Source organism: Vicugna pacos, chromosome 18, assembly GCF_048564905.1.
Source record: "Vicugna pacos chromosome 18, VicPac4, whole genome shotgun sequence".
Classification (NCBI taxonomy): Eukaryota; Metazoa; Chordata; class Mammalia; order Artiodactyla; family Camelidae; genus Vicugna; species Vicugna pacos.
In genome coordinates this window covers 41389721-41399529 of record NC_133004.1, presented here as the reverse complement: position 1 = coordinate 41399529, position 9809 = coordinate 41389721, and positions in this window count along the sequence as shown.

Sequence of the window (9809 nt, the reverse complement as noted above, 5' to 3'; positions counted from 1 at the left end):
TTCCATAGTGGCTGCACCAAACTGCATTCCCACCAGTAGTGTAGGAGGGTGCCCCTTTCTCCACAGCCTCTCCAGCATTTGTCATTTTTGGATTTTTGAATGACGGCCATTCTGACTGGTGTGAGGTAATACCTCAATGTAGTTTTGATTTGCATTTCTCTGATAATTAGTGATAGTGAGCATTTTTTCATGTGCTTTTTGATCATTTGTATGTCTTCCTTGGAGAATTGCTTGTTTAGGTCTTCTGCCCATTTTTGGATTGGGTTGTTTATTTTTTTCTTATTGAGTCTCTGTTTTCTATTTTATTTATTTCTTCTCTGATACTTATTTTCTTTCTTCTACTTAGATAGGGTTTAGTTTATTCTTCTTTTTCTGGTTTCTTGGGGTAGAAACTGAGTTAATTGACTTGAGATCCTACTTCTTTTCTGACAAAGACATTTAATACTATATATTTCCCTCTGCGCATTCCCCCCAATTTTTATATGTCTGGTTAAATTTTCCCTCCATTCAAAATACTTTCTAATTTCTTTTCAGATTTCTCCTTTGACCCTATTGGGCTATTAAGAAGTAAATTATTTAGTTTCCAAACATTTGAGAATTTTCTAGAAATCTTCCTGTTACTGACTTCTAATGTATTTCAATAGTGATCAGAGAACACAGCTTTTTTTTTATTTGAAACATTTTAAATTTATTAAGATTTGTTTTATAATCCAGCATACAGTCTATGCTGGTAAATGTTCTATGTGCATTTGAAATGAATGTTTGTTCCGTTCTGCTGTTGTGTGGAGTGTTTTATAAATGTAAACTGGGTCAAGTTGGCTGATACTGTTGTTCAAGTCTTCTGTACATTAACTTATTTTCTGTCAACTTGTACCTTCAGTTATTGATAGGGGGTGCTGAAATCTCTGACTGTAACTGTGAATGTGTCTATTTTTCTTCGAAGTTTTTGCTTCATGCATTTTGAGACTCTGCTATTAGGAACCTATAGAGTTAGGTTTGTTATGTCCCCTTGATGAATTGATCCTTTTGTCCCTTAGATACACACTCTATTCTGAGATAGCACTTCCATACTGAATTTCTATCTCCTGTTCTCTGATAGAGATCTGAGTTGGGCCAGAAAACAAGAAAGGATCTTCGAGGAACGATTCTCAGTTTCACCAGAATGAGTCACAGCAACAACATGAACTTATCCCGGGCTAAACAGTGAACAGTTTAGTTAATGCCCAGAAAAAGGAGTGGTGAAGACAGCTCACTTTGAAGACAACTGTTACCTAGCTTAACACAAGTGATTTGTCCTTGGTAAACACATAGATTTCTATCTTTGAGTTTTCTTTTACTTCCTCCCCACCCCCCCGCCATTTATTCCTGGAAAATCTTCTTTTTGAAGAATTGAACTATTTTCAGCAGAACTAAGGAGAAAAGGAAACTTCTGCATTTGCAGCGAGGTCGGAAGGGGAAGCAGAGTATCCTTAGAGACAGGGTATGGAGGAAACAGCGGTCTCCTCAGTTTTAAGAAGGGGGAGAGGACTCAGGTGAGCTGAAGCAGAAATAGGACAACTTAGGGAAAGAGAAAAGCACGGACAGCTTAGGTTTGTGCCTTCCCCTCAAGCAAACTCTTTTGGGCTAGTGCTTCGGACTCTTTAAAGCTACCCCCACCTGACACGGTGTGCTCACTCTCTCTCTAAGAACCTGTCCCGCCACGGCACTTCTGTTTCTGGGTTAGAAACAGGAAAATAGAATGACAAAATGAAGAGCGTTCCTCATCCTCCTTCTTCTAGATGAAAGTAGCTGGGTCGAGCTCTGTGGATGGATAGGGACAAGCAGAAAGGGGTATACTGATGCAAGTTGCAACGGCTGATCCCACAGCCGCAATCTTGTGCCACTTGAACTGTCTGCTGAGCAGGTCTGTGGAAGCTTGGAGTTCTTTATTAGACAGCTGGTACATGACCAAGACCCTACGTAGATGGAAGTGTAAAATCAAAAGGGCTGATGTCATAAACACGATGAAATAAGAGTTCCCTGCCATTTCCCTGCCAAAGAACATCAATTCTGATATCACCCATGGCTGAGAGGGTTTTGTAGAACTTTGGGTGTTCAGTGAAGAAGTTCCAGCACACACTTGAAGCAATTGTGAGCTCGACAACCAGACCTTCCACTGTGCAGACTGAATCCTGGGAGTGGCAAAGAGACAATGTTGCCAGATTCAGTGACAACCTAGCTATTGATGAAGATTGGTGACCGTCGAGCTGGGGAATAAACTGAGACTCTTCTCGACCTTCTGCATGAACTTCTGTCTGCCCTCTAATCCAGAGCTGCAGAGTCCTGGGCCAGGGGGCAATACAGCAAATGAGTATTGTCACCAGTGTCATCGTCATTTTCCATATTATTGATTCCAACCGTGCCCACATGCAGACTGAGAAAGTGTATGATATGGAAGTGCAATTAAAATTAAGTTGAGGCCCCATAAAAATGTGAAGCAAGAACAGCAGCAGTAGCACAGTAGCAGCAGCAACACGGACACCTGGGCAGATTTTAGCTCCCACTCAAATAAGGACGGCGGGCAGGGAGAAGAGTATGAGATGCAATCCCCCAACTGCTACTAGCAGACTCCAGATACGCCCCCATTTCATCTCTTTTCTTGAAACACAGGGATCTTAGCCCCCAGTTCCACCCACCTACTCACCTCCATTTAAGCACCTAGAAATTCCACCCCTGCTTCCTTGCACTTATCATGTTAGACAGATTTCCTTAAAATATAAAAGCCACCCACACTGCTCTAATAAACCCAGTCATTCTGCACTATCAGGCATCTACTTCCAGCATGATTATAACATCATGTTTATTCAACACCTTAACAAACCTAAGGCAAATACTAATACGAGAATTTAACTTAGGACAAAGCCAGTGATCTCTTCTCCAGCTTCTTAAAACAGCTGCTGCCCATTCTTTTATTCTTCCTGCTTCAGCCCCTCCTTGAGTAGGAAGTTTACATCCTCCTCAGCATTTATTTCATGGGGCTGATAGAAAACCCCGGAATCCAGACCATCTTTAGAAATTCCAGACATCCTACCCCTCAGTTGACCCTTTTCACTCCTGGGTCTAGGCTGCAGGCTTCATTCGCTGCCTCCACTGCCCTAGGACCTTGGTAGATACCTTCAGCTAGAGCAGACCAAGAAGAGGAATCAATCTATGTAATTATAAGTGATGCCCAGGGCAGAGTCAAGTTGATATCATAATTCAAACCCCAAAGGGATGCCAGCAAAGAAGGCCATCTCATGGAAGCTCCTCAGCTGATGGATGAGCAGGTCACTGCTGTACATAGAACTGAACTTAACTGTTGGAGTTTAGGTGGCAATCAGTGAGCATGGTTCCCCAACCAGCACTGTGTTCAGGACCATCTGGACAACTGTTATATATTAGACAGTGTTCAACAGAGGCATAAAGGGAACCATAGTGGTTGGGTCCTCTGCCACCACCCAATACCACCTTTCTCTCCTCTTTGGCCCAGTTGGTGAAGGAGATGAGCCCACAGGGAGATCATGAGGTTGGCTACAGACCAAGTGTCAGCTATGGGCCTACTGGTGTAGCATCACACTCTGAGACACCTTAGCTGCTATCCCTGGCTCTGCCCAGTCGAACACTGGCTCCTGGCTTTGGCAGGCAGACACCCACTATCCCATCCTAGGGATATCCCACGTCTTCTAGAAACACAGGATCCATCCTGCTCCCTTCCCAACCACGAATCTATTTCCAGTGCTCTCAAGCTTGCCAGGGTTAACTGTCATCTCCAAGGCCTCTTTTCCCATTATTTTTCTCAAATCCTCAGCATTATTTTAAACTGTGGACCACTTTCTCCAACCTGAAGCCTTACCCAGTCCTGGTTTTTATGGTGACCTGAGTCTCCTGTCTTCCTGAACACTCAGATGCTGCCTCAGACCCCATCTGTGGACATGACCCAGCGTTCTATTTGTTAAGCCCTGCGTACATCACTTTCTCAAAATCAGGCACCCTATCTTGTGCGCTTCTTTGAATTCGTGCGACATTAAGGAAGGTGACTTGCCCAGATTGTGATTTCAATCCATTCTGATTGCATGAGAAATAGACTAAATGCCTTGTTCCCCAAACCTGAATCTGCCCAAGAGTCCACTTCCCCTGCTCACATTTCCTTTCTGAGGCCTAAGCCCCTTACCTCACCACAGGATTCCTCTCAACAAATCTTGTTTTTTCTCTCTTTCCTCTGCAAAGTCCCCAGAGTCTTATTTCCGGTCTTCATAGCAGCTCATGGGATAACTTCCAGCCAGTGCTACACCTACTGCCAAAGTGCGGCATCTCCAAGAATGTGGATGATGTGGCCAGTCAGGCACCCGGAATGAGGTCAAATGTGGAGACAGGGCAGCTGCAGTAGGAAAGAGACAGCCATGCTTCTTAGTGGAATAAAATTAAAGGCTGAGAACACAGCAGCAAAGAAGAAATGTGGGAACAAGGCTGCAGCCAGAAGGGCTTAATCACTGTAAAACACTATGGTCCGAACCCTGGACAAAGAATAATAACTTCCTCTTCCCACTCACTGGGAAACATTTTCTGCTGATGTCTGCAGAACAGAGCAATGCCTTGGGAGAGGACCAGACATATCTGCTTTCTAGAGAGATGCTAGACGTGAAGTCCATACCTAAGCAGCTGAGGGAAAGAGCAGGGGATGGTATATGGCGTTCTTGCTCAAAGACTGCGTGCTTTCTCCCTGCGTCTGAATTTTTGTTGTCTTCTGTGTAGCATTCAGCACTAAGAGGAGAAAAGTGGCTCCAGCTGGAAGCAGGGAGAAGGGTTCCAAATGCCATGTTTGCAAGGAATGAGTGAGAAGTTGGGGGAAGAAAAACTTTAAAGTTCAGAGTTCATATAGGAAAATGTTGTTTTGACTCTATTTCCAAAAAATATTATACAAATTATTTGGTTAGACAAGATATGAAAGACTGACTTACAAAAAAAAAAAGCCTCAGGAAGCAGAGAGGGCACTATACAGCATACTTCATCTTACTGCACTTTGAAGATATTGTGCAATAGTTTTTTTGGATCCATCTTCTAAAATAAAGGAAATAAAAGCAAAGATAAACAAATAGGACCTAATTAAACCTAAAAGCTTTTGCACATCAACAGCATTATTTTGTAATTAAGATATGTACTCCTTTTTTTTTTTTAGACAAAATGCTAGTGCACATTTAATAGGCTACAGTATAGTGTAAACATAACTTTTATATGTGTGGGGAAAACAGAAGATTTGTGTGACCTGCTTTGTTGAGATATTTGCTTTCTTGTGATGGTCTGGAACCAAACCCACAGTATCTCTGAGGTCTGCCTGTATCAGTCAGCGTCCAGTAAGGAGACAGAAATCACACCAGATTTTAACAGGGAGAATCTAACATAAAGAATTGTTAACTGGATATGAAGAGCTGTTTGCAGGTGTCTGAAAAGGCTGAGGGAGAACACTGAGGTGTCATGAAGGTAATAACAGCGGGAAGCAGCTACCACCCAGGAGGCTGAAGGAGCCAAGTGAAGACGTTAGAATGATGGAAATTTAGAAACTCAGGAGTCCCGTGGAGACAAAGCTCAGAATTCTGCTTAGCTGGCTCTGCAAATGTTGGAAAAACCACAAACTGGAGGCAGCTTCTGTCCCTGGAAGGAACAGATGCTACCAGTGTGAAGAAGGTTGCTGATGCTTATAGGAGCAGGACTTAAGGTGCAAGCCTGTAAGAGACAGACAGCTGTGCTGTTGCCCTCTAGCGTCCTTTATTGGAAGAACCTCATAGAGAACCTGCAGGTACAGCAGAGATGTTTGCAGGGCCCCAGTCCCACACTCCCACAGTAGCACACAGAGGGATGAGTTTGGAGCTTAGAGGCTGTAGCTGAATTGCTGGCAGAGGCAGATAAATCAGTAATTAAGCTGGTTGCTTAGAAGTTGCTCCACGTGAGTGATAAATTTAGCTGTAAGTTTTCTGGCAGATAAGTTAACAGGAAAGGATGCAAAAGGTTTCCTTTCCCAGTAAAGTAAGATACAACTTTGGAGAAAAGCTCCCTGTCAGCTGAACAGTAGAAGACACAGGGAAGGGAGTATAGTTATTTGGGGGGAAACTTGAGATAAGAAGGTCCCTGAGGAGATGGGGTTTGGCTAGTGGGGTCATAGTTGCAAGGACTAAGGGAGGGGGAGTCCTGCTTAAGGGCTTGGAAGGTGGGAGTCCAACATGCTGGTTTCTTTCCAGGCCATCAGTTTCTATCATGGGATGTTGTCACCTCCAGCTTGCTGTTCCCGAAGTGTTTGGGCAAGATTGAGAGCCGAATACAAAACAGACACTCATCTAACACCATATCCAGGTCATATCAGGTATCTTCCTTTTCCTAGGATCTACCTGGCAAGGCATGGGCTCTAGCCCTGCTACTAATTCAGGAGACAGTTGTGAGCATGGCCTACAAACTCTTCAAGGATCTTCTTGCTTAATTCTATCTCACTTCTTGCCTCACCCCATCCCCAACTCAAAAACGCTACTGTGTGGTTTTGGGCATCCCTGTTTCCCAGCCTGGAATGCTCTTCTGTGCCAAGCGAATCCACAGTCCACTTTGTGGAATTCTTCCCTAGACCCCAGAGACTGGGATGCATGCCTGCCTCATGTACTCTCATAGTTCACCTCTATTACAGCACTTCCCATAGGAAACTACGGCAGCATAATCACATACTCTGATTAATCAGACTTCCTACTTTCTAGAAATGGCAGCGAATTCTGGCTGATTAAAGAGTAAGGGGCATTAATAAAAGGGCCCTAGAAAGCTCACATACTACTGGGAGACTGGAGAAGCAGACCTGAATGCTAAGCTTCCAGGAGGTAGGTTCCTGACCCACACTCGGAATGTGCCTGATGAGATGCCCATCACCACTGCTGCACCCAACTGAGCAGCAGGGGAAACTTCCCCACCGTTTACACCAAAGATGCCAGTTTTGTGCCAGGAGCCTGACCTTGCAACCACCACCGCTATTGAAGTCCGGGGGCTTCTGATTCCACCTTCCCCAGCAAAATGGATTCTCATTTTTAAGTTATTCACATCTGAATAGAAGGATCTGGAGTCATTTTCCTTCTGACTGATGTATCTTCTTTTTGTTTTTTTTATTTAATGGAACTATATGTTTTGTTTGTTTTGGGTTTTTTTTTTTTAGGGGGGGGATTAGGTTTATGTATTTATTTTTAATGGAGGTACTGGGGATTGAACCCAGGACCTTATGCATGCTAAGCACGCACTCTACCACTGAGCTATACCCTCCCCTCTGAAGTACATTCTTTAAATTTTTTCTTTAGTAAGGACCTCTATCATGGTTTTTTGGATCATTTTTTAATTGAAGTATAGTTGTGAAGTGTAACAGTGTTGTGTTAATTTCTGGTGTACAGCATAGTGATTCAGTTATACATCCATATACATGTATATTCTTTTTCATTATAGTTTCTTACAAGGTATTGAATGTAGTTCCCTGTGCTATATAGTAGGACCTTGTTGTTTACCTATTTTATATATGGTAGTTAGTATCTGCAAATCTTGAACTCTCAATTTATCCCTCTACCTGCTCCCATTTCCCCCTGGTAACCACAATTTTGTTTTCTATTTTTATGAGTCTGTTTTGTAAATAAGTTTATTTGTGTCATTTTTAAAGATTCCACATACAAATGATATCATATGGTATTTTTCTTTCTCTTTATGGAAGCAACCTAAATGTCCATTGACAGATGACTGGGTAAAGAAGCTGTGGTATATATATGCAGTGGAATACTACTCGGTCATATAAAAGAGTGAGCTAATGCCATTTGCAGCAACATGGATGGACCTGGAGGTTGTCATACTCATCAGTTTTAGTTTTACTACTTTTTATGGACTGAATTGTCTTCCCCTAAAATTCATATGCTGAAGCCCTAGCCCCCAAAGTGACTGTTTGGAGACAGCCATTAAGGAGGTAATTAAGGTCAAGTGAGGCCCTAATCTGAAGAGGAAGAGACACCAGAGATCTGTTTTTCCACGCATGACAGAGAGGTCATATGAGGACACACAGAAGGTGGCTGTCTGCAAGTCAGGAAGAGAGGACTAGAAACTAACCCTGCTGGCCCTTTAATGTTGGACCATAGCCTCCAGAAGTGTGAGAAAAGAAATTTCTATTGTTGAAACACCCCCAGAGTATGGTATCTTATTATGGCAGCCCAAGCAGACTATATTCCTTCATTCTATCAAACATTTTTTTGGTTATAAAATTCTACTTTGAAAACAGACCATAATTTAACTGGAGTTCCAGAGGGAAAAAAAGAAAAAATAGGAAGAGAAAATAGTGAGGAAAAATATTTGAAGAGATAATGGCTGAGAGTTTCCCCCAAACAATTAAAGACATGATGAGGGGCATCAATCTACTATTTCAAAGATCCCAACAAGGCCAAAGTAGAACTTTTTGAAAAGTCCACATTTAATCACATTTGACTGAAAATGTAAAAAAAATCAAATGAAAAATAAGAGAAGACAAAAATTACCAATTCCAGGAAGGAAATAGAGGTTATCACTCTGCAGACATTAGAAGTATAATGAGGGAATGCTATGAACAACTCTATGAATATAAACTTAACATCTTTGGTGAGATAGACCAATTCATTGAAAAGCACAAATTATTACAACTCACCTAATATGCAGTAGACAATTTGAATAGCACCATAACTATTAGAAGAAATGTAAGCAACTTAACCAACTGCAATGTGCATACCTTATTTGAATCCTGATTCAAACAAATCTAGTAGAAAAAAATAAATCAGGCAAACAGTAAGCAAAGAAAGTTGGTGTAAACCTTAAGGCAAACATCATTTCTAGAAATAAGGAGGGTTTCTACATAATGACAAAAAAGTTCAACTTGCCAAGAATATGTAATAATTCCAAATAGCTCTGTATCTAACAATATAGCATTAAATAAATAAAGCAAACTTCAAAATATGCACATATTCAGAGAGAAATAAATTCACAATTGTTCTGGGAGATTAGTATATATATGTCTTTCAGTAATGGGTGAAATAAGTAGACAAAAGATTATGCGATACGTAAGTAATTAATGATTAAGAGATTTGAAGAGCACAGTTTAAAACTGTCTTGTTTAGACAATTAAGCTATCAGTTGCAGAATACACATGTGGAACACTTACAAAATTGACTGTATACTGGGCCAAAATGCAAGTCTCATCAAATCACAAGAGATTTAAATTATATGAAGTAATATTCTCTGGTCACAGGCAACTAAATTAGAAATCAATAACAAAAATGTTATTAATGGAAAGATATATCATGTTCATAATATCTCATTTGAAACCAAACTGAACTACAAGTTCAATATAATCACAAATAAAAATCCCAACAGGATTTTTTCTTTTTTTGGGTAATTCCACAGATTGAATTAAAAGATTCAAATGGAAGCATGAAAGGTCAAAAACTGCCTTTTAAAGTGGAATGAACATGGGTCAAAGACCTAAAACTATGTGGGTCTTTGCCAACAGAAATCCAGAATTATTTTGCAATGGTAGTCATGAAGATGGGGAGGTGCTGGTGCTGGTGGAGACAAATTCACTAAACAGAATAGAAAGTCCCCAAACAGGCTAACATATGGACACTTGATTTATGACAAAGATGCACAGGAGTGCTATGGGGAAAGGATGAACTCAGGCTGTGTGCCAGATCCATCAGGTGTAAAAATACCCAGAATGTAAAAAAAAAAAAAGTGTCCTTTTATAAATAATCAAGGAAATTCAAATTAAA